The sequence below is a fragment of the Anabrus simplex genome, chromosome 2, assembly GCF_040414725.1.
Source record: "Anabrus simplex isolate iqAnaSimp1 chromosome 2, ASM4041472v1, whole genome shotgun sequence".
Classification (NCBI taxonomy): Eukaryota; Metazoa; Arthropoda; class Insecta; order Orthoptera; family Tettigoniidae; genus Anabrus; species Anabrus simplex.
The window spans coordinates 592,483,991-592,508,736 of NC_090266.1; positions in this window are offsets into that span (position 1 = coordinate 592,483,991).

A 24,746-nucleotide genomic window follows, 5' to 3' on the forward strand; every position below is an offset into this window, starting at 1 on the left:
ATTTGCCCTAAAACCTATCAAGGACAGGTGTATTCTAAATACGAATATTGGTGGAAATGCATCCAGTAGTTTCTAGCACTCACGTACATACGGCGTAATTAAGGAAGAAAATAATACAGTTAAGAATGTTGAAACTAACAGAAAATGGATTATAACTGAGGACAGCCGGATAACGACAAATATGTAAATACCAAATGAGTGTATTGGAAAATCAAATGCCCCTCAATAAAATATGCTAGTGTGAGTTATGGATATAATAAAGCGGTAACAGAGGAGAAATGTAGTCCAGTGATTCTTAGGTAAACAAATAATAAGAAGATGAGTAATGGTGTTATTACTTAATCTATTCGAGGGCGGTTATAACCTCCAACGATATTCCGCCAATATCCCGCAGATAGGCCGATTGACGCCTCTCTTGCCTTCTACCCAAGGAACAACCACGAATTTAAAAGCATGATGAGGAAAATGGCAATAGGTTACTTCCCTGCTGGCATGCAGTCAGAGACGTTGCCATGGTAACCTGTAGGTTCGTTGTCGGTCTGTCGGTCACTCAATGCAGAGCATGATACCAGCGGAAAATTGTAAATTTCTCCGTCATGTGAAGAGTAAGGTAAATTATGAACATAACCAAAGTTGTTTATAATGAAGAGACGTTTCACGTACGGCAAACTATGTTTACAGAAAATCAATAGTATAAGAGAAAATGGAGGAAAACCATTCTGGTTTTCCTATAAACCCCCTGTCTATTCAAAGATGCTAAAATGATCTGCATATTGAAACCTTCCCTGGTATGAGTATACTCTAAATATGAAGTTTTGTTGAGATCTATCCAGCCGTTTCGACGTGACGGTGGAAAAACCATTCTGGTTTTCCTATAAACCCCCGTCTATTCAAAGATTTTCAAATGATATGCATATCGAAACTTCCCCGGGATGAGTAAGTTTGGTTGAGATCTATCTAGCCGTTTCGATGTGATGGTGGTAAAACCATTCTGGATTTCGTATAAACCCCCCGTGTATTCAAAGATTTTAAAATAATATGCATATCGAAACCTTCCCCGGGATGAGTATACTCTAAATATGAAGTTTGGTCGAGCTCTATCCAGCCGTTTCGACGTGATGGTGGAAAAACCATTCTGGTTTTCCTTTAATCACCCCGTGTATTCAAAGATTTTAAAATGATATGCATATCGAAACCTTCCTCGGGATGAGTATACTCTAAATATGAAGTTTGGTTAAGATCTATCCAGCCGTTTCGACGTGATGGTGGAACAGACAAACAGACTGACAAACAGACAGACAAACAGACAAACAAACAGACACGAAAAGTAAAAACCACCGATTCGGTCTTGAGTTGACCTAAAACGGATAAATATCTGAAAAATTGGCAAAACAATAGAAATTACAGACAGCGGACCCCCTACAATTTTATTTATATAGATTTGAGAGTTGAACATGGAAGGTGACACCGTCGTGGAGCAACAATCCAGGATGAGTACTTAAATATCGTCTACCTATTCCGCCATGTAGTTGCTTTATTTTTAGATGTAGAGTAGTATTCATTTTTTATGTCGATTTATGACATGTATAATTTTTCAACATGAAGGCGACCGTTATTTATTAATCATTGCGTTGTGTTGAATATGATCGTTGCGTCTAGTATGGTGATTCAATGTATGTTGTAATAAAATGCGGTGGGTCGTGTGAGATTTTTTTAACGTCTTCTAGCAAGGTTTTACGGAATGATTTTTGGCATCGATGGTACTGGTGTCGCAATAGTGTTATTGTGATGATCGTTAACCTAACTCATGGCTAAAAATGCCCGACTCGTTAGCTGAATGGTCAGCGTACTGGCCTTCGGTTCAGAGGGTCCCGGGTTCGATTCCCGGCCGGGTCGGCGATTTTAACCTTCATTGGTTAATTCCAGTGGCCGGGTGTTTGTGCTGTCCCTAACATGCCTGCAACTCACACACCACATATAACACTATCCTCCACCACAATAACACGCAGTTACCCACACATGGCAGATGCCGCCCACCCACATCGGAGGGTCTGCCTTACAAGGGCTGCACTCGGCTAGGAATAGCCACACGAAATTATTATTATTATGGCTCAAAATACCTCGGAGGAGCTCAGTATTCGCGACGTGCGATTCTATGGTCTTCAGATATTATGTGCTTGTACAGAATACGGTGTTTGATAATGAAATTGCTATATTATTGTGGTGATATGGTGTTAATGCGGCAACATATTTAGTAGTCTTTGATGTGAAATGCCTGAATAGATTGTTTCCTAGGTATTGTGAATTCGCCGTGCATGACGTTTTGAGTGACGTGATAAGGTGTTTGATACGGTAGGATCTTTGAAAATATGTATACGGGTAATGAAATGTGGATGGTTATAGACGTGTCATTGGGATTGCGTATTTTGAGATGATGCGATGTGAAGGTCCTGATGAAGGTCTTGACGTTAGGAATTGTGTTGGACATGCGTGAATTTTAATGTCGTTATGATGAATGATTTATTTAGGCACGATGCCGTATTTGGGATAATGTTATAGGATTTCGTACTCGTGAACACTGATAGATGGTCGTCACATTTATCCTATTTAAATACAATATAGACCAGAGCGCACAGTATCAAGGGGATGTTAGGATCTTCACAAAATGAACAGTAACATAAGAATATTGGGTCATGTCTTAAAGGGAATACGATCTCCAACGGTAAGTAAACCACTTCTTTGCTAGTTGAATATTTTCTTTTGTAGATCATTTGAGTTGGTGCCTAGTGCTGATGTAGTTATTTCAGGCCGAACTTCGCAGTGGAATCCGGTGGCGAAGAATCAACGTAGTTAGAGAAGGTTATTGTAGATGCTGCAGTATCTCTTGATGTCCATAATCTAGGTGCAGACTTCGATGAATGTCCGAGAGGATCGACTTTGTCTCTTAAGTGCATGGAATTGATGGATGATATATTATGCTACAATCCTGTGTCTTTCGAACATTTCTCTTGCATGTGCGATGATTTATGAATTTAGAGTAACGGTGTTTTCAAGTTGCTAGGCAGGCAGCTTACCGATAAATAATGCGATGATTTAAATGAGAATGACGGAATACTATGACATATTTAAGTAGGAACAGCACTTCGACGTGGATGATTCAGCAATTCCCAGTTATTTATTTTAAAATGTGTAATGGATGGGAGATCTTTCACTGTAAGCCTTCAGCAGTGAGACACTTTGTCTCTTTTGTTTTTCGATTTTTCTTGATTGACGATATTGTAATTCCTTTTGTAACAAAAGCAAGAAGTTAGGTATTTATTTCGAATTAACGTAACATTCATTTTTTTTCCTCCTATATCCGTTTGTGTCGCTATTAATTTGTTCATTATGTAGCTGTTATTCGAAGTCATTTAGTAGTCATTAAACGGAAAATCCTTCCATAAATGAAACATTTCTCAGAGTTCTCATTTGATCTAGTGTAGGAAAACTAGGATAGTTATTTAATTTAGGATGAAATGAAATAATGATCAATGTATCTTGATGAATATGCCAATATCTTAAATCTCTTGACATTCTGCTGCGGAATAATTACTTAATTTTGGGTAGGAAATGATGATTATTTTCTTCGTTTAAACTATACTGATACCAGTCCACTATATAAACCTGTGACCCAACTCGTCGAACTTGCACGTCCCTAGAGTGGAGGCTTCATGGATCACCGACTGTTTTGCTTTGCCGTGGCGTAACCCAACACTGAGATTCAGAATTGAGATGTGCAAAATGGTCACAGGGAGTGCTGTCAGGGAACATTATATCATATAAATAAGCTATATTCATGCACAATTTCATGTATATCGGACCAGTGGTTCTTGCGTGATTGCGTAACACACAGACACACACCATTTCATATTTATATATTAGTATAGAAGATTTTAGGTGTTGAAACGTTAATTAATCAATGGAGTTGAAAAGACTATTGTGCGGTCAACGGCTTTAATTCGTTACTTAATTGTAAAATTTGCCAACATCTGTTCAGGTGATCGCAAGTAATTTCAGTTAAAATTTGATTGTAAGCTTAATGACTCTAGTATGTTTAAAACCACAAAAAATTGGAGCAACTGAGTAAATAATTTGTGAATTTGAATTCAAGAAGGTTTTAACCGTGGCAATAATTAATCAATGTATTCAACTGAGGTAGAATGTTGTGTTTCAGTATGGTAAAGATGAGTGCTGAATAACAATTCCTGAAGGAATTCAAGCCATGAAAGTTATAGCTCATCTAGTAAGCAGGTAGTCCTGAGATCATTTTTTTTTTTTGCTAGTTGCTTTACGTCGCACCGACACAGATAGGTCTTATGGCGACGATGGGACAGGGAAGGGCTAGGAGTGGGAAGGAAGCGGCCGTGGCCTTAATTAAGGTACAACCCCAGCATTTGCCTGGTGTGAAAATGGGAAACCACGGAAAAACTTTTTCAGAGCTGCCGACAGTGGGGTTCGAACCTACTATCTACCGAATACTGGATACTGGCCGCACTTAAGCCACTGCACCTATCGAGCTCGGTTGTGATCAAATTAACAGGCGATGTGATGAAATAAGGAAAATGCAACGAACACATTTTAATATTAGGATTATGTATTTATGTTATTATGTAATTTGCATTTTCAAATGTACGTGGGTTTCTCGGATTGGAAATGTTACAGTTATAATTCCATGAATTTTATAATTGTATATTCATAATTTCAACAGTTTACTAATTTGATAGTTTTAGTTTATATATTTCAGGTGTAATTCATTTCGTTTCAATTCAATTTAATGAAATGTCAGTCTATCGAGATAGGCCTACATGTCGATACAACTTTATTCTTTTCTTAATCAGTTTACTCTCCAGTGTTGGATTTTCCTTCGGACTTAGCGAGGAATCTCACCTGTACCGTCTCAAGGGTAGAGTTCTGGAGCGTGAGACTTTTGAATCGGGGGTTACAACTGGCGAGGAGGACCAATACCTCGCCCAGGCGACCTCACCTGCTATACTGAACAAGGGCCTCGTGGTGGCGTGAGAAGTTTGGAAGGGATAGAAAAGGAAGAGGGAAGGAAGCGGCCGTCGCCTTAACGAGGTACCATCCCGGCATTTGGCTGGAGGAGAAATGGTAAACCACGGAAAAACACTTCGAAGATGGCTGAGGTGGGAATCGAACCCCCTCTACTCAGTTGACCACTTGAAGCTGATTGACCCCGTTCCAGCCTTTTGCAATTTCGTGGCAGAGCCGGGAATCGAACCCGGGCCTCTGGAGGTGGCAGCTAACCACACTAACAATTGTACCAAAGATACGGACACAATTTTATTCAATTTCAAAATTATCGTAATTCCGTCGGTTTAATTTCCGCGACAAATTGTAATTTCATCAGTTATAGTTTTTCTTTCATTTTTTGTTTTGTCCTATAGTTTTATGGTTTAATAAATTCAGTTTGGGAAAGTCAGTTTATTTTTATTTAGTAGATCAGCCCATGGCTAGCAACCTTTATATATCCCAAGAAGAAGAAGCGGGGAGAAGAGTAAGTACGTAAGTTTCAAATGGTGGCGGACAAGCTGCAAGAACTCACCTACACCAATCATGCTATGAACGAAGTAAGTAAAGGGCACTAACTAACTAAAATGTTTTCATTCCTCCCCTGAAGGGGGAGGCGGGCATCTTAGACGGTGACGCCGTCTCTCAGGCAGGGAGATTTGTGACGATGAAGGAGATGCTCGGAAAGGTGACGGGGTTGGCGGCCGTGACCTATACAAGAAACTGTCCCGGCATTCGCCTGAGTGCAGGAGAATGGGAAACCACGGAAAACCATTCTCAGGACAGCCGACGGGTTGGACCAGGCGTGAGATCCAGCCCTGTCCCATCCCCCGAATGCAGAGGCGTAAAGCCACGGTAGAGCCGTGGCCACCCCTCCTCTGCTCGGTTGGCCGGTCGGGGTGCAGAGCTGTTTTACCACGGACCAGCCCCGTGGCCACTTGAGGGCGAGATTCACTCTGCATCTACCGACGAAGTAAAGGGTTCAGAAATTCATAAATATTGTGTTTGGGTTGTTGAACTTCAGAGAGTTTTTAGTAGTATATGTATATGTGATGCTGCTATTTACATAGTGGGAGACCTAAATAACGGTACCATATATGTGGGACAAAGTTACCGGCATTTACCTGTCTCCAAAAAAACGTAAAATTAGTTCATGGGACGTAAAACCAAAAACATTACTAACACTAACTAAATATTTCGACGTGTGTCTCTTACGTCATCAGTTCGAAGGCTGGCTAGATCATCAAATAGCACAACCGAAGGTTATGTGGTCGTAAGTCGACCACAACAATTTATGAATGAGCTATAATGAGGCGTAGTAGGCAAGATGAAAAGTCAGGCAGTTTTTTGTCTTTACTTTCCCAGATTTTGCAAAATGTGCTGTTGCAGCACAACTGACACAAAGAGCTAAATCTTTTATAGCATCCAGATGTCCTAGTCATGGTCGGAATGTCAGCACTAATAACAACTCACCAGCTTCCGTACTGTCACAGTCGTAAGTTAGACTGAGACTTCAGTGCAAGTTACATTTGGCTCTGACCTGCGCCAAGGAACAACAGCAAAATGATTGCATATATTAAAAGAAATGGCAACAGACGATTTTCTAATAAGAACAAAAAGAAATACTTAACATGAACAGTTCAGTTTCTACGTGTATAGACCAAATAGAACCGATGATATAGGTCTACGCATTCGGCTGCAGAAAAGTCGAAAGGAAACTAAGACATTTCCAGGCCCTCCATACGACAATGAAAATGAAAATAGTTGAGGAGCGCGTTCTCAGGCGCCTGCCTGGGTTGTATTGCTTACATACTCTTCTACATTTGCTTTCGGAAATCGTGCTACAGAGCATGTCATATCAGTAGAATGAACCAAAAGAATAATTCTGTGCTGCGTTGATGTAACCTACATGCAGAGCATGGCTAATACTCAATTACAGCGGACGTATTAAACTTAATTTCTGTTTGTGAGTGCAAATAAGATAGCAGTGTGCCTGGCTCCCTGTGCCATTGTCATCGTATGCACGTTCATTAAGTGGAACACTATTATGATCCATATCAAGGTTATAAAATGTTATGACCCTGTGTTGAATTAATTCGTGGTACGTTCATAGCCCTGCTCTAGGTATTTCTGATTACTATGTTTTATACAGTACAGTACCACATAAAAGTTCCTCTATGAAGGGAATAAGATGAACAGCTGGATGGCATATGCCTGAAACGGGAATATTGACGGTCTCACTCCCTCAATGACTTGAATTCGATTATACAGCGGAAATGATATTATTTACTGCCCTCACCCTCCTGGGCTAATTATGTATGAATGAATGAATGAATGAATGAATGAATGAATGAATGAATGAATGAATGAATGAATGAATGAATACACTTCTCTCCCAGTCACGGATGACCACCAAATGGGGAGAGTGTATTCATTTATTGTAATTATAACTATTAAACGGAGTTAGTTTTTGTGAGTAAGTTACTACAAAATACCAAAGATATTCGAGTTAGCACAATGTTGCAAAAAAGTTTAAAATATATGATAGGCCTACGTGCCCAAGAAATATTACTTACATTTATCCTAAAATTTAGACAACCTTAGTCTTCTGAGGTATCTCCTGGACTTTCACTATATGATACACTCCAGGATACCTCCTCGTGCATTTTCTCACTTCATGCGAAGGAACGAAGACAATGCGCAGAATCCCCACCCCACACCTCCCCACACGGAGATAGCATCCACCCATCGCAATCATCGCATTCATATGCAATTACTTTTGGGCTAATCATGAAGTGTAGGCCCCATGGGAAGAGTATTTTGCTTATTACCCAGGTTCGATTCCAGGGCTGATACGGGGTACATTAAGTTTCGTAAGACCAAATGAGGGGATGACTGATATAGGAGGCAGCAGATCTGGTCATGGAAGCCAGGAATTATGGCATGGGTTGTCGTCGTACTTACCCCATGGCACTGTAATATCTGCAGGCCGTTTGAATGGGCAGCCATCGTCTTGACTGTCCAGTATCCTCAAAGGGCTGTATATATTACCAAAACAAATAGGCAGCTAGCCTAGGTACTTTCTAACGTTCCTGAAAATGTCCTTCAAGTGGTTCATAGTGTTCGAGCAAAGTGGCGTAGACACTTTGAAACAACGAGCCTAAGGGGAGGAAGGAGTCATGTTCGCTCGTCTGCATTGTTTATTTATTTATTTATTTATTTATTTATTTATTTATTTATTTATTTATTTATTTATTTATTTATTTCCTTCTTCTTTCTTAATCTGTTCACCCTCCAGGGTTGGTTTTTCCCCACGGACTCAGCGAGAGATCCCACCTGTACTGCCCAAAGGGCAGTGTCCTGGAGCTTCAGACTCTGGGTCGGGGATACAACTGGGGAAGATGACCAATACCTCGCCCAGGAGGCCTCACCTGCTATGCTGTACTGGGGCTTTGCGGGGGAATGGGAGGATTGGAAGGGATAGACAAGGAAGAGGGAAGGAAGCGGCCGAGGCCATGAGTTAGATACCATCCCGGCACTTGCCTGGAGGAGAAGTGGGAAATCACGGAAAACCACTTCCAGTATGGCTGAGGTGGGAATCGAACCCATCTCTACTCAGTTGACCTTCCGAGGCAGAGTGGACCCAGTTCCAGCCCTCGTACCACTTTTCAAATTTCGTGGCAGAGTCGGGAATCGACCCCGGGCCTCCTGGGGTGGCAGCTAATCACACTAACCACTACAACACTGAGGCGGACTATTATTTATTTACGTATTTATTTTTTTGTCTTCTTTCAAGTGATGAAGTTAGGGCGCCTGTCCCACTCTTACACTTAACCGCATTTGCAACACTTATCTACAGATATATTAACCTATAATTTAGCGGAGTTGCATTAAACTAACATTCACACTCTTAACTCTCACATTTTTGAAATAATTAAAATAGTATGTTGTACATTAAGCGCCAAGGGCTATAGCCGAGTTGAAACAGCGGGTCCCGTGAGATCTCCGAAGTTAAGCAACATTGGACGTGGTCAAGATTTGGATGGGTTGCCACGTGCTTTCGGTGGGGGGTAAGGGAATGCAGGAGCGGAACGGAACAGGCCACCCTACCCCACGTAAACTCCGGCTCAGGCGCACCTCTGCGGAGGTTCGGACCTTACCGTACATTAACCAATATGAAATAATATTTCTCAAATACACACACAAAAATAAAGGCACATATTACACAACTATCATCTAGGTCTAGATATAAAAGAGAAACAATCGCAGTCCTTCGCCATTCAGACACTCAGCTGTACAGTAGACGTGTCAATCGGTTGATTTCCGCAGTTAATGTCGGCAAGACTTTTTTGCATTCAGTTAGTTAATGAATTTTTTGCTACTTTGCTTTACGTCACACCGACACAGATAGGTCTTATGGTGATGATGGGATAGGAAAGGCGTAGGAATCGGAAAGAAGCGGCCGTGACCTTAATTAAGGTACAGCCCAAGCATTTACCTGGTGTGAAAATGGGAAACCAAGGAAAACCATCTTCAGGGCTGCCGACAGTGGGGTTTGAACCCACTATCTCCCGGATGCGAGCTCACTGCTACAAGGCCAACTCGCCCGGTAATGAATTGCTATCCCCTACACTGACTGGTAAGGAATTACACAGTCCGGAATCGGTCATAGTAAGAGAATTGTTAGGAACTGCCTGGCCGAGACGGTAAAGGCGTGCGCGGTTCGCCCGGAAGGACATGGGTTCGAATCCCCGTCAGGAAGTCGTAAAATTTAAGAAACGAGATTTCCACTTCCGGAGGTGCATATGGCCCTGAGGTTCACTCAGCCTACACCAAAAATGAGTACCAGGTTCATTCCTGGGGGCAAAGGCGGCCGGGCGTAGGCTAACCTCTCTACCCCATCACATGCCGAGGTTAACAATGGTGGAAGCCTTTACCTTCCACTCCTCCAAGGGCCTTCATGGCCTGTACGGAGGTGACTTTTGTTTAAGATAATTGTTATTCGTAGGTGAATGTTGAAAAGAAATAGCAAGGGTAGAGCCAGCGCAAGTGTTACAGTTATGAAGGGAAGAGATAAAGTGAAATTCGGAGGAAATGTACTGAGGCGAGTTGCTCCGTAGGAGTTTGTTTAATACAAGTGTGTGATGTTTACGTCTTTTGTTAGGTGTTAGCCAGGGACGTTCTTGGTTGTAAGGTGTTATACGAATATCGTAGCTCATGTTCAAAGTGAATCTGGAGCAACACTTTAAAGCTCGCTACTGTTTTATCATTAAATCCTTAGCTCGTCAACAAGGATTACGTCACTGTAGTCGAGGACAGGAAGAACTAAAGTACCGAATGACTGGCTACTCAGTTTGGGTCACGTAGCTAACAGCTTACGTTCGATAGGTAGTGGCTTTGCAACTCCACTGTCCGCAGCCCAATATGTAGTTTTCCGTGGTTTCCCATTTTCATAGCAGGCTGGGGCTGTACCTTAATTAAAGTCGGCACGGTCATTTCCTTCCTATTCCTAGCCCTTTCCTATCCCATCGTCGCCATAAAACCTATATGTGTCGGTGCAACGTAAAAGAAAGAAAGGAATTTGTACCGGGAGGTACACCCCAACGCCGCGCATTCAAAATTAGCACCTAAAGGAACTCCTCTATCGAACTAAAATGGAAACTACTACAACAGGAAGGTAGAACTTTAATCAAAAGGTGTCACCACCGAAATATTATGTAATTGTGTTACTGTGCAGTTTCCTAACCTGAGTGAATTTCTCCTTGTTTTGTTTGCCATTCATCAAGAAGTTTGGACATTTTCTACAGATGAAACCACTAAAAAATTTATTATCATTATTTATGATCATGCCCTCTAGTGCAAAGTGAAAGAACTTTAAAGAGGTTTTGTATTTCTAGGTTTTTGCAAATGATTGATGTTCATTTATTTCTGGGTTGGCAATATTTCCTTTTTTCATTCCGCCTGTTTTGAATCTAGCCAACCACTAATTTCTGTAATTAATTTTTAACCTATCACAGGCTTCTTGTTCGATTCTGAGTGTAACTTTGAGATTAACCAATTAAATTGAGAAGGTGTGGCTGGGTTGGTCTTGAATGATCTCGAACCTTACCTGAGGGTTTATAAACTGTGGGTTTTCACGTTTTCTGGCCAATTGATCGTCGTTTATCTGAGTGTTGTGTTAAGCGGGAGGAGGGCGGCCTCTTTCTTCGGCAGCAGAACATCTATAAGGTAATGGCCACATAAATTATATCTTTCTTGTCGTAGCTACCTCCGCAGCTTAACAGGGAAAAGGTCCAAATTTTTAACGATGTAACCGACTTTTCTAAAATGTAAATTTTCTCCCGGCTAATGTAACCTTCATAAAGCTTTAACTGTAAATCGGGTATAGAGAGTGAGCTTCCCTCTCGAGCTCCCCTTCATCTTGGTTTGAGGTGGCGACGTTTTCACAACCTTTCGTTTCAGTAATATAATAAAGTTATTTCCATCCGCGCCACGTCAGTAGCTTGGGATTAGCCCCTGTTTCTTCGGCCGAGAGCACTACAGGTTTTAATATTTCATTATCTGGAGCGAAGTGGACGCCTCCATTCTGTTTGTGTTCGGGCCGTTCATTTAACCTGTTCTTTTTCGCAAAGACCCTGTAGGTTGGGTACGAGATACCACTGTGTAATAATATTTCAATTTGTATATAGTGCCTTGTAAGGTCAGAGATTGTCAGATTTTCACGCAATGTTGCCTTGAGTAGGCTTGAGAAACTGAGAGCCTCTTAGCTCTTTTTCACCGAGCTCGATAGCTGCAGTCGCTTAAGTGCGGCCAGTATCCAGTATTCGGGAGATAGTAGGTTCGCACCCCACTGTCGGCAGCCGTGAAAGTGGTTTTCCGTGGTTTCCCATTTTTACACCAGGTAAATGCTGGGGCTGTAATTTAATGAAGGCCACGGCCACTTCCTTCTCACTCCTAGCCCTCCCCTGTCCCATCGTCGCCATAAGAACTATCTGTGTCGGTGCGGCGTAAAGCAACTAGCAAAAAAAAAAAGAAGCTCTTTTTCAAGTTTTGTAATTGTAAACAGTGCCTCTGGAAGGCTAGATATTGTAATTTTAGGAGCAGGTGCTCTTTGAATTAGGGGATTTCTGCCCTTGACTAAATTTATTCTCATTTTTGAATTGTAAATTTGAGCTGGGAGCTCTGCAAATTGTAAAATTACGGGCTTGAAGCCCAGGATCTGTGAAAATCACTAATCTCGGACTTTCCTAGTCTTGTTTCAAGAGTACTTTGTACCTGATATGTTTTATGTTCACCAAGTGAAAATTGTTAAGTTGCTTTCTGAAAAAATATAACCTTCAGTTCAAGTTAAATTGATTTTGATATTGTAGATAGACCCATTCATGCCGGCACCTTCTATAACCTCTTTCTGCTCCACGGGTAACCCCGTAACAGAACTAAATCCTGGACTAGTCGTTGTCGCATGCCCGGTGGTAAGACGTCTGTATTTTTTTCAGTGGATGAAGTGAAGTAAAAACCTTCTTCTGACATACATTTTTGGTATGTTCCGTCCAATTTAGAGTTTCAGTCATAGTCACGCCAAGATTTCTGACGTCATACTGTAAGGAGTGATTTTATCGTTTATTAGCAGAGGTGGAATACGTGCACTGTTGATCACGCGTAGGAGCTTCCGAGAGCCGACAATGATTGCTTCTGTTTTTGATCCGTTTGTAAGAAACCTGTTTGATCGTGCGTATAGGCTTAGTTGTTTCAAATCAGCATTTAAATTTTGCACTGCATTGGATAATTCGCTTGTTCTGCAGTGGCTATGTATTTGAAGGTCATCTGCATATAAGTGGTAACTACATGATTTTAGTACAGAAACGATGTCCTTGATGTACAACGATAAAATTTGTAGTCCTCAAACACTATCCTGCGGGGATCCTACTTTCCAATGTAGCGATTTTGAAATGTTGTCATGAGTTGTTTTCCGTTGCCAACGATCATCCGAATAAGGTATAAAATTCTTGAGCATTAAAAAGTCGAGCCAGTATGTGTGTGTATATGCGGACGTTCCAACTGCGTTCGGAAAGATGACTGGATAGCTTACAAATTGGGTGTGCGTCTGTTTGGCAATTAGGCCTGCTGGTCTGGGGAAATACGCTTTCTCGATTTACATCCTTTTATAATTTTCTCAATTTTCTGTCGCAAAAGTGACGGTATTTTTCTTTTCCACGATCAACAATGTGGCTGAATGTTAAGAAATATTAACTTATAAAACAGAGAATGAGGGAGGAAAATACGTACCGGTATGCTAGAAGTGAATATAAACAAAGAAACATGAACAAAGATACAAACATGAAAGAAGGTGAAGTGAATATTATGATGAAATGAAAGTTTCTTGACTTGATCGTATTTAATTTTTTTTTTTATTTATGCTGCAGTTAGAGCCCGTGACTCTCTCTTACACTTAACCGCGTAAATTACAAGATAATAAAAAGAATATTGACATTAAATTACAACATAAAAGTTAACTGCACTATACCGTCGCTCTTCGGGAAAAAGATCATATCGTCACTCCTGTGTCAAATCCGCGAACGTGACAAGTCTCATATCCATTATTTCCCTTAAGGCAGATCACGCTTCCCAGCCACATATTGATATGCAGTCCATCAGACCAGTTTTCGTTGAGTTCATTTTCCTTTGCTCGCGTGTAAAGGAAAATGAACCTTAAATACATCATACTCTAGGAGCGGGTAAATATGTCATGCAAACATACATTCCTACAGTACGATACATTAGGTTCATTTTCCTTTACACAGTTGCATAGGAAAATGAACTCAACGAAATTTGTTCTGATGCACTGCATATCGCTATGTGGCTGGGAGGCGTGACAAGTCTTAAGGGAAATTGTGGATAGGAAGAGCATTGTCGCATTTGCGGTTTGGGATAGGAGTGACGGTATCTGCCATTGCTCTTGCTATCTAAAACTTTCCTTAAAACTGGTCACGTCTTCCAGCCACATATGGATGTTTAGTCCATCAGAACAATATTCATTGTGTTCATTTTCCTATGCTTACGTATAAAGGAAAGTTAACCCTCCGTACCGAACTCAAGGAATGTATGTTTTCATGACTTATTTACGCACTCCTACAGTATAATATACTTAAGGTTCATTATCCTTCACAAGTTGGCGCACGAAAAGGAACACAACGAAAATTGTCCCGATGGACTGCATATTCATAGGTAGCTGGGAGGCGTGACCAGTCTTAGGGAAATTAATGGATAGAAAGAGCATTGTGAGCAACGACCTTTTGCCTCAACGGTGACGAAACAATATACTGATACATAATAAGGAAGAAAATAATGTTTATTAAACAAAATATGATGAATACTAGTAAAACGCTGATATCGATACATCGTAATGAAAACAAGTAATACAGTATACTACATGAAATCCTACGCATAACGAAACATGTACATAAAAAAGAAAAGAGAAAAAGTAATCCAATAAAATGGATATTATTATTATATCATTAATGATAAGATATGACAATCTATTTTAGTTGTAAAATGACACAAGTCTCCATATCACACCAGTGCAATTAAACATACTACTGTACGTCACGAGTAACATAAAACAGTCAGCTGTATACAGTAACAAATGCATACAATCTTAAGTTTTGTGATTGTCTTGAGGTTTCTGATATCAACACTGGAAGTAATTTCGAAAGTCTTCACGCAATCACAACGAAGGATCTATTGTATATCAATGCTATGTGTTGAACCCATGACCTTTGTGCGCTAAGAATTTTAAATCTTAAAGTTACCACATAAGGCCCCATGTCAATTGTAATGAGAAGCTCGAACATATGTTTTATATCGCAGAGGCGACACTAGGCGAGAAGGTGGCTACTGTGTTTCTCACGCTATGAGATGTGACATCATCCGCACGTGTCAAAGGTGGATGGATACAGAAGAAAGTTTTGGTTGAATAAGTATATTTAAATAAAAGAATTAGCAGTGAACGCAGTACAATGAGTGTCATGTAATTATTTGAAAAACAATTGGTCTTTAGTAAGACAGATTTGAGATTGATAAGCCATTTCTGCGGATATGTCAGGAAAGGCGCACGTGTCTATTTTACACACGCCGAGTCGTCAGAAAATAGTGTCTATCAAATGAGGTAATTTAACCAGTTAATTTGGTAAGGAATATTTTTAAATGTCCGTGAACACTGACGATAGCGAGTTAGCAAGTACTTGGTTACAGCAAAAACTCTTCTAAATACAGTTCCACTAAGTCGGAAAATGTACGCAAATTTTCTTGGCAACAAGGAAAATTGCCTGAAGAGAGGGGAAAGAATCTATAAAATAAGAGGGGACGCCATCATGAAACCCCTGCATTTGTATCATTGAAGCGCGAGAGAAGGGTTGAACTGTTCAGTAAATCGATCGTCAAGAAGTAGACTAAGTCCAGCAAACATAGATTTTGGCCGTTGTGGCCGGAGTTTTGACTCCAACTGGAGATAGTTGTTCACTGCAGAAGTAATCTGATAAAAGACGGTCAATATACCGAAGTAATATTTGTGAAGTTGTAAATATTGTGTTGTGAAGAAAACAATTCGTGTGCGGGTAACAAATACAATCAGTCGAGTGCGATCAGCGAAGACACCGAGTGAAGGGCACTTCTTTTTTTATTCTTAAATTTTCAGGAAAAAATGAATAAAACCCAATGTGAAGCCAGAAATATTAAAATGGCTTAATAAAATGCCAGAGGGTTGCTGGTGAGTCCTAAAATGGAAGCTGACGTGCAGTTAAGGTAGGTGGACTGCCATCTTACCGCCTATTATATCTGGCTTTACGATATCACACTTATATGTATTTGTAATGGGTATTTCTGACACAGTTGGTCACCCATATGTTTCGTGAATGTCAGAAATATGACGAGAGGTCATTTGTTTTATTTTATGCTTGGATAAATTCCGAGTATTCCGAGTGCCATGTAACATGTAGAAAGTTATTAATGAGGGTTACGAAGTGATATCTCGTCCAAAGAAGATCGTCATTTTAGTGAATTTATTGCCTAAATTTTTGTGATGTCAAGTTAAGATGTCTTATTTGATGTAAACATTTTCTGTTCGATAAGTTGAATTGATGCAAGATATCCGTGGTTACCCAGTTTCAATCAGGTGGAAGCGCGCTGTAGTGTTGAGTAATGTAGATAAGTTAATATTTGTCACGAAGGGAAATGCTATTCTATGTCCGTTTAAACTGTGTTTGATTGGAAAATAAATAACAGTAAAATTAGTCAGTCATTTTTGTGAAAATCCAGTTTTTAAAATACGAGGTCATGTTATGAGAAGTTGTTCATTATTAAAGTATTTGTGCGTAATTTATGCGTCGTGGATTCTAAGGAGTATTATTCTATTCTTTTTGTCAGCGAGAGTCGTGAAGTTGAAGGCAAGAGGTTAGATTTATCGTATGAGTTGACATAGGATTTGCGTATCAGGTGATTGGAAGCCTGTAATGGTGCCGGTATGTTATGTAAGCCCGAGGAGGATATTTGTGTAATGTTTGGGATGGAAAAACGCGAGAGAATCCACGTAAGTGTTAATTTGCGACGTGTAAAATTGCTGAATGACATTTAAAAGTACATCTATGTGCATATCTCTTTGGTCAGGAATATCGTTTTTTAAGTCTATTTGCGAAGTCGAAGATTTCATTCTTGTAGACCAGTTACGCATGATATAGAACAGGTGTTTTATTTCAAAGCTGAGAGCGAGGGTTGTGAAGGGTCCGATACCGCCAGCTGATTGAGTCGGCGCCCGGAGATAACGGGAGTGAGCTGCCTATTACGTGTTAAAAATGTGATTGCATTCTTTACAACGGAGGTCATTAATGTGCGTGAAATAGTCATCCGGGAATAACGTTTAAGTTATTAGATACTACTAATTTGTTTAATTGAGATCGTAATGTATATTTGAAACCACGAGGTTAGAGTATAATGAGCGAAGTTAGCCAATTCAAGGGTTGTCCAAAATATAGAGTGGTGATAGTGATGATTGATTTATTTGTGAGGGGTGCACAAAGCTTTAGGAAATGTCATGATGGGATATGACATAGTAATTGGCTGAAATTTTTACGACGAGTTACTTATGCAGATTTTGTACTTAATTATTATTAGGGTTATCCAAGTATTCCTAATTGATAGTATCAGATTAAACTTAAAATGTGATATCATGAAACAGATATAATACTGGAAATAAATGACTTAAAATTTTTTTCCAGCTGCGCGATTCTAAACGACGATAAACTATTATAACAATTATAAAATATAACTACATCAGAATTTGTGTAGGGACTTGTTAAAGAAACTATTCGTCTGCGGAGATAGAAATTGTTGTTAATTAAGGTTCATTAAACCTTGTAAATTTATGAAAGTATTAAATTCAGTGGAAATCGTATTTATGAAATAACTTAAAACCAAGTGAATAACTTGAAGGTGCATTCTGGAAATCTTAGTTTATTCTTCTGGGAAAGTTCAAATGTTAACGTAACGCTTAAGGGGACATATCCGAAGGTACCGGTAATGGATTTTACTACCACAAAGTATTGTGAGCGTTGTTGTTGTTGTATTATATGACTTTGATTTGAGTGAGCATTAAATATGCTGGGATTAGTAAAGTGGAAACTTTGGTCATCAACCGATGTAACGAAATTGTGCTTAGCCTTCAGCTTAGAAACTTGGGTGGTCATGGGCTCATCAACCTCAGTGTCTTAGATTAAGGCCATATGCCACTGTAGCTTTATTTTCCTTGCGGTGATCATCCACAATGACTTTGTAGTAACTTAGAAGTTTAGATGTCTCTCCATGACGTAGTCGCAGGTCACATCGATTCAATTAAGGGCCCATGCCGTAAAACCACTGTGTGGCACACACCTATTGGACTGCCTTAATTATATCTAGAGTCCAGAGGTCGTGTTACGAGGGCTGGACCATCAAGAATCATTATGATGGTACATGCAGTCTCACATGGAAGCTGAACTTAAGGATTTTCGGATTTTATTTTCTTCATTTATAATACGTGACAATGGTTTCTAGTGAGGATGTCCATCAGGCAGTTAAATCAAATGCTTAAACCAGTATTCTGCACCTCTGTGTTGTAAATTATTGTGGCGTCAAGTGGGCAAGGTTGAGTCCAAGTTATATTGATTTTTAATATATTTCTTCGTGATTTCATTAATAAATAAAAATATTTTTGAATAAACCTTTCATTTGAGTGGATAGATTAGGATTACTGAACCCTACCTTTACCTCAGCAAGTGATGAAGAACCCGTAACGACCCAAGAGACAGATCTCATGCTAATTGCTGATAGGTAAGGAATGGCCCAAGGGTTCAGTGTAAAGAAGTGAAGGCCTTTTGCAGATGATGTTATTCTGTACAGAGTAATAAGTAAGTTACAAGATTGTGGGCAAATGCAAAATGACCTCGATAATGTTGTGAGATGGACAGTAGGCAATGGTATGGCGATAAGCGGGGTTAAAAGACAGGTTATGTGTTTCACAAGTAGGAAAAGTCCTCTCAGTTTTAATTACTGCGTTGATGGGATGAGAGTTCCGTTTGGAGATCATTGGATGTACCAAGGTGTTAATATCAGGAAAGATCTTCATTGGGGTAACCACATAAATATGATTTTAAATAAAGGGCACAGATCTCTGCGCATGGTTATGAGGGTATTTACTGGTTGTAGGAAGGATGTAAAGGAGAGGGCATATAAGTCTCTGGTAAGACCCCGACTAGCGTATGGTTCCAATGTATGGGAACCTCACCAGGATTACTTGATTCATGAACTGAAAAAAACAACAACAAAAAGCAGCTCGATTTGTTCTGGGTGATTTCAGATAAAAGAGTAGCGTTACAAAAATGTTGCAAAGTTTGGGCTGGGAAGATTTGGGAGAAAGGAGACGAGCTGCTCGACTAAGTGGTATGTTCCGAGCTATCAATGGAGAGATGGCGTGGATTGACATCAGTAGACGAACAAGTTTGAGTGATGACTTAAAAGTAGGAAAGATCACAATTTGAAGATAAAGTTGGAATTCAAGAGGACAAATTGGGACAAATATTCGTTTATAGGAAGGGGGGTTAGGGACTGGAATAACTTACCAAGAGAGATGTTCAATAAATTTCCAATTGCTTTGCAATCATTTAGGAGGATCCTGGGAAAACAACAGATAGGGAATCTGCCACATGGGCGACTGCCCTAAGTGCAGATCAGTAGTGGTTTGATTGATTGATTGATTGATTGATTGATTGATTGATTGATTGATTGATTGATTGATTGATTGATTGATTGATTGATTGATTGATTGATTGATTGATTGATTGATTGATTGATTGATTGATTGATTGATTGATTGATTGATTGATTGATTGATTGATTGATTGATTGATTGATTGATTGATTGATTGATTGATTGATTGATTGATTGATTGATTGATTGATTGATTGATTGATTGATTGATTGATTGATTGATTGATTGATTGATACTTGCGCACAGAAACGTTGATATAGACTGATGATGTCATGTCTCTCAGACCGCCCTCTTCAGTATATACTTCCTTTCTCCTCTTGTACACTTCTAACAACCTGACTGATAACTTACCTACCTTTCCGCAAACGATGAGCATTTCACACCGTTGCCTCCGTCCGGCTCCATGGCTAAATATTTAGTGTGCTGGCCTCTGGCCACAGGAGTCCCGGTTTCGTTTCCCTGCGGGGTCGGGAATTTTAACAATAATTGGTTAATTTCGCTGACACGGGGGCTCGGTTTATGTGTTGTCTTCATCATCATTTCATCCTCATCACAACGCGCAGGTCGCCTACGGGAGTAAAATGAAGAGACCTGCATCTGGCGAGCCGAACTTTTCCTCGGACACTCCCAGCACTAAAAGCCATGCGCCATTTAATTTACCGTTGCCTCCAACAAGGCCATATTATACTTCACATTTCATCCAGTCATTGCAAATTCCATAAAATAAAGGTATTTCTGACCTCCTCTTAAATTCCTACCGCGAAAAAGCTTATTTCACTGATTTCTTTTTGTTTCTGCGGATTTATTTCAAGGCATTGATAGAGGGAAGATATAAGAGCTGGGTGGAGTTAAGTGTTAGTTACGTAAATATGGAAGCATTACGGAAGAAATGTGTCATTCCGATCCACGGGAATGGGCTAGATTTTCCGGAAGGGCGATCGACGGAAATTAATTTTGAAGAAACGTATCGGGAAAGAATGCTCTATGAGAATTTTCGACGAATATGAACGATTAATACTTTACAAAAATGGTTCGAAGCTAGATTTCAGTTACAGAATAGAGAGTAACTGCGCTGTTTGGGTCACTTAGCTGTAAGCATGCAGTCGGGAGATAGTGGTTTCAACCCCATTCTCGACAGCCCTGAAGATGGGTTTCTGTGATTTCCCTTTTAGACACCAAGAAAATGCTGGGGCTGAACAATAATTAAGGCCTCGATCGTTCCCTTCCCACTCCTAGCTCATTGTGCCAGCCCCGTGGTGTAGGGGCAGCGTGCCTGCCTTTTACCCGGAGGCCCGGGTTCGATTCCCGGCCAGGTCAGGGATTTTTTCCTGGACCTGAGGCTGGTTCGAGGTCCACTCAGCCTACGAGATTAGAATTGAGGTGCTATCTGACGGTGAGATAGCGGCCCCGGTCTAGAAAGCCAAGAATAACGGTCGAGAGGATTTGTCGTGCTGACCACACGGCACCTCGTAATCTGCAGGCCTTCGGGCTGAGCAGCGGTCGCTTGGTAGGCCAAGGCACTTCAAGGGCTGCCGTGGGGTTTGGTGTTTTCTAGCCCATTGTCACCATATGACCTACTTATGCCGTTACAATATAAAGTAAATTACAAGGACGAACATTACTGAAAAAGTACGCGTGTGAGATGTGTGCGAAACTCAGGGTGAAGGGACAGCCCTATAATCCGGAACTTGACATTGCCAAGTTCAAGGTCAAAATACGACTTTACGATTAGGTTCAAATGCCAAATTTAAATGAATACAATGAATGCATTATCAAAAGTGTAATATTTAATTGGTCCCGCAGAAATGGATTTTGAAACAAAATGTCGTGTAGTAATTTTTTTCCAAGTTGCTTTACGTCGCACCGACACAGATAGGTCTTATGGCGACGATGGGACGGGAAGGAGAGTTGAGTTCGAAGGAAGCGGTCATGGTCTTAATTAAGATACAGCCCCAGCATATGCTTGGTGTGAAAATGGGAAACCACGGAAAACCATATTCAGGGCTGCCGACAGTGGAGTTCGAACACACTCCCGAATACTGGATACTGGCCGTAATTAAGTGACTGCACTATCGAGCTCGGTGTGGCTATTTCTAGCCGAGTGCAGCCCTTGTAAGACAGACCCTCCGATGAGGGAGGGCCATGTGTAGGTAACTGCGTGTTATTGTGGTGGAGGATAGTGTTATGTGTGGTGTGTGAGTTGCAGGGATGTTGGGGACAGCACAAACACCCAGTCCCCGTGCCAAGGGAATTAACCATTTAAGGTTAAAACCTCTGTCCCGGCCTGGAATCGAACCCAGGACCCATTATACCAAAGGCCAGCACGCTATCCATTTAGCCATGGAGCCGGACGATTTTGAAATGGATGATTATCTTACTAATTGGAACTGGATGAATGATAAAGAATTCCCAGCAATTATTATACCTGTTCCCAAGATAGCCGGTGCTGACAGGTGTGAAAACTACTGAACCATTAGTTTAGTATCTCATGCCTGCAAAATTTTAACACGTATTATTTACAGAAGAATGGAAAAACAAATTGAAGCTAAGTTGGGAGCAGATCAATTTGGCTTCAGAAGAAATGTAGGAACACGTGAAGCAATCCTGACTTTACGTCTGATCTTAGAGGATCGAATCATGAAGGACAAGCCCACGTACATCGCATTCGTAGATCTAGAAAAGGCATTCGATAATGTCGATTGGACCAAGCTATTTAAGATTTTGCCGGGCTGAGTGGCTCAGACAGTTGAGGCGCTGGCCTTCTGACCCCAACTTGGCAGGTTCTATCCTGGCTCAGTCCGGTGGTATTTGAAGGTGCTCAAATACGTCAGCCTCGTGTCGGTAGATATACTGGCACGTAAAAGAACTCCTGCGGGACGAAATTCAGGCACCTCGGCGTCTCCGAAAACCGTAAAAGAGTAGTTAGTGGGACGTAAAGCAAATAGCATTATTATTATTATTATTTAAGATTCTGAAAGTGATTGGGATCAGATACCAGGAACGAAGAAGTGTCTACAATCTGTATCAAAATCAGTCTGCAGTAATAAGAATCGAGGGCTTTGAAAAAGAAGCGGCAATCCAGAAAGGAGTGAGGCAAGGCTGCAGTTTGTCCCCCTCCTTTTCAATATTTACATAGAACAGACAGTAAAGGAAATCAAAGAAGAATTTGGAAAGGGAATCACAATCCAAGGAGTGGGAATCAAACCTTGAGATTTACCGATGATATTGTTATTTTATCTGAGACTGCAAGAGATTTTGAGAAGCTGCTGAATGATATGGATGAAGTCTTGGGTAAGGAGTACAAGATGAAAATAAATAAGTCCAAAACAAAAGTAATGTTGTGCAGTCGAACGAAGGCAGGTGATGCAGGAAATATTAAATTAGGAAGTGAAGTCTTAAAGGAAGTAAATGAATATTGTTATTTGGGTAGTAAAGTAACTAACGATGGCAGAAGTAAGGAGTTCAAAAAATGCAGATTAGCACAAGCAAGGAAGAGCTTTCTTAAAAAGAGAAATTTGCTCACTTCAAACATTGATATAGGAATTAGAAAGATGTTTTTGAAGACTTTCGTGTGGAGCGTGGCATTGTATTGGAGTGAAACATGGACGATAACTAGCTCAGAAAGAAAGAGAATAGAAGATCTTGAAATGTGGTGTTACAGAAGAATGCTGAAGATGAGATGGATAGATCGGATCTCGAATGAAGAGATACTGAATCGAATTGGTGAGAGGAGATCGATTTGTCTAAATTTGACGAGAAGAAGAGATAGAATGATAGGACACATCTTAAGACACCCAGGACTTGTTCAGTTGGTTTTTGAAGGAAGTGTAGGTGATAAGAACGGGAGGGGTACACCAAGGTATGAATATGACAGGCAGATTAGAGCAGATGTACGATGCAATAGTTACGTGGAAATGAAAACGTTAGCACATGATAGGGTTGCATGGAGTGATGCATCAAACCAGTCTATGGACTGATGACTCAAACAACAACAACGTTGGCTAAAAAGGACATGAAAGAGTAGACCAAAATTTTCGTTATAAAATGCTCTTCGAAGAAGACAAATATTCGAAAGAACAGGTTTTCTTCATTCATTTGGGATATAAAGCACGAAGTTCCATTTCACGAAACTAATTTCATGATAACTGTATTATAACAGTTGTTGAGTTTATAGAAATCCTGTACTGTGAGAAAGAAGCAACAGCCGTCGTTGAAGTGTTCACAGGAATGAAAATGATGCTTCTGCGCCGTGTGAGAGGAGCAGATGTAGGGTATGATCATACTCGTACTTCTGATGGGCTCTGTCTATTTCAAAGATTCAGTAATGTGCTATCCATAAATCAAGTGCTCTTTGTAAAAACTTCTCTCACAACATCAAGTTAAATTATTTCATTTTACAGTAACATGGGTCCTATAAATCAACCTACCGGGCGAGTGGTCCTGCCCAGGTGTGATGTTGCATTCGCAAGATAGTAGGTTCGAACCCCACTGTCGGCAGTCGTGGAGATGATATTCCGTGGTTTCCCATTTTCAAACCAGGCAAATGTCCTTTAATAAAGGCCACGGCCGCTTCCTTCCCACTCCTAGCTCTTTCCTGTGCCTTCGTCGCCATAAGACCTCTCTGTGTCGGTGCGACGTGAATCAAATTGTAAAAACAAACTGAAGGTTTTCGGCGACGCAATGATGGGAAATGGCTAAGATTGGAAAGATAGAAACCATGGCCTTAAGTAAGGTACATCATTTGGCTGGTGTGAAAATGGAAAACCACGGATTCGAACCCACCATCTCGCGAATATAAGCTCACTGCTACGCCACTCTGACTACGCTGCCAAGTTGCTCGGTTACACAAAGTTAATGACTGTGTTATCGCTTACTTCTAAAATGAAGTAACATCACGGAACTAAATGAAAATAGTATCTAATGAGAGATTCATAACGCCCATGGAGGCGCATAATTCAAGCCATGGATACAATACAGGTATTCATATGCGATGGGATACAATGTCATATGAAAAAGCACTAACTGTGTGAGCGACTGAGATGCAGTACCCCACCCTCACTCAATTACCTCCTGATAATTGATTTTGTCTCCACAAGGTGTTCGAGATGGGATCACCAGCGGCGAAGGGTACAAGCCAATCTCCCTCTTGCCTGGTCTATTGAAAAATGGGTGCTGTGAATAGAGTTGGCTTCACAAAAGAGTATAATCAGCTCCTGTTGGGTGATGGCTTTAAAGCAATTTGGTTCGAATCCCAACAAATACTTTGGCATGGTGAACGGAATGACCTCTGTGACACAGTTCTATAGCACTTCACTTTTGTGCTTGCGATTCAATCCCAAATTATCGCAATATGAAACGTTATCAGTTCTTCAGGTTCACGTT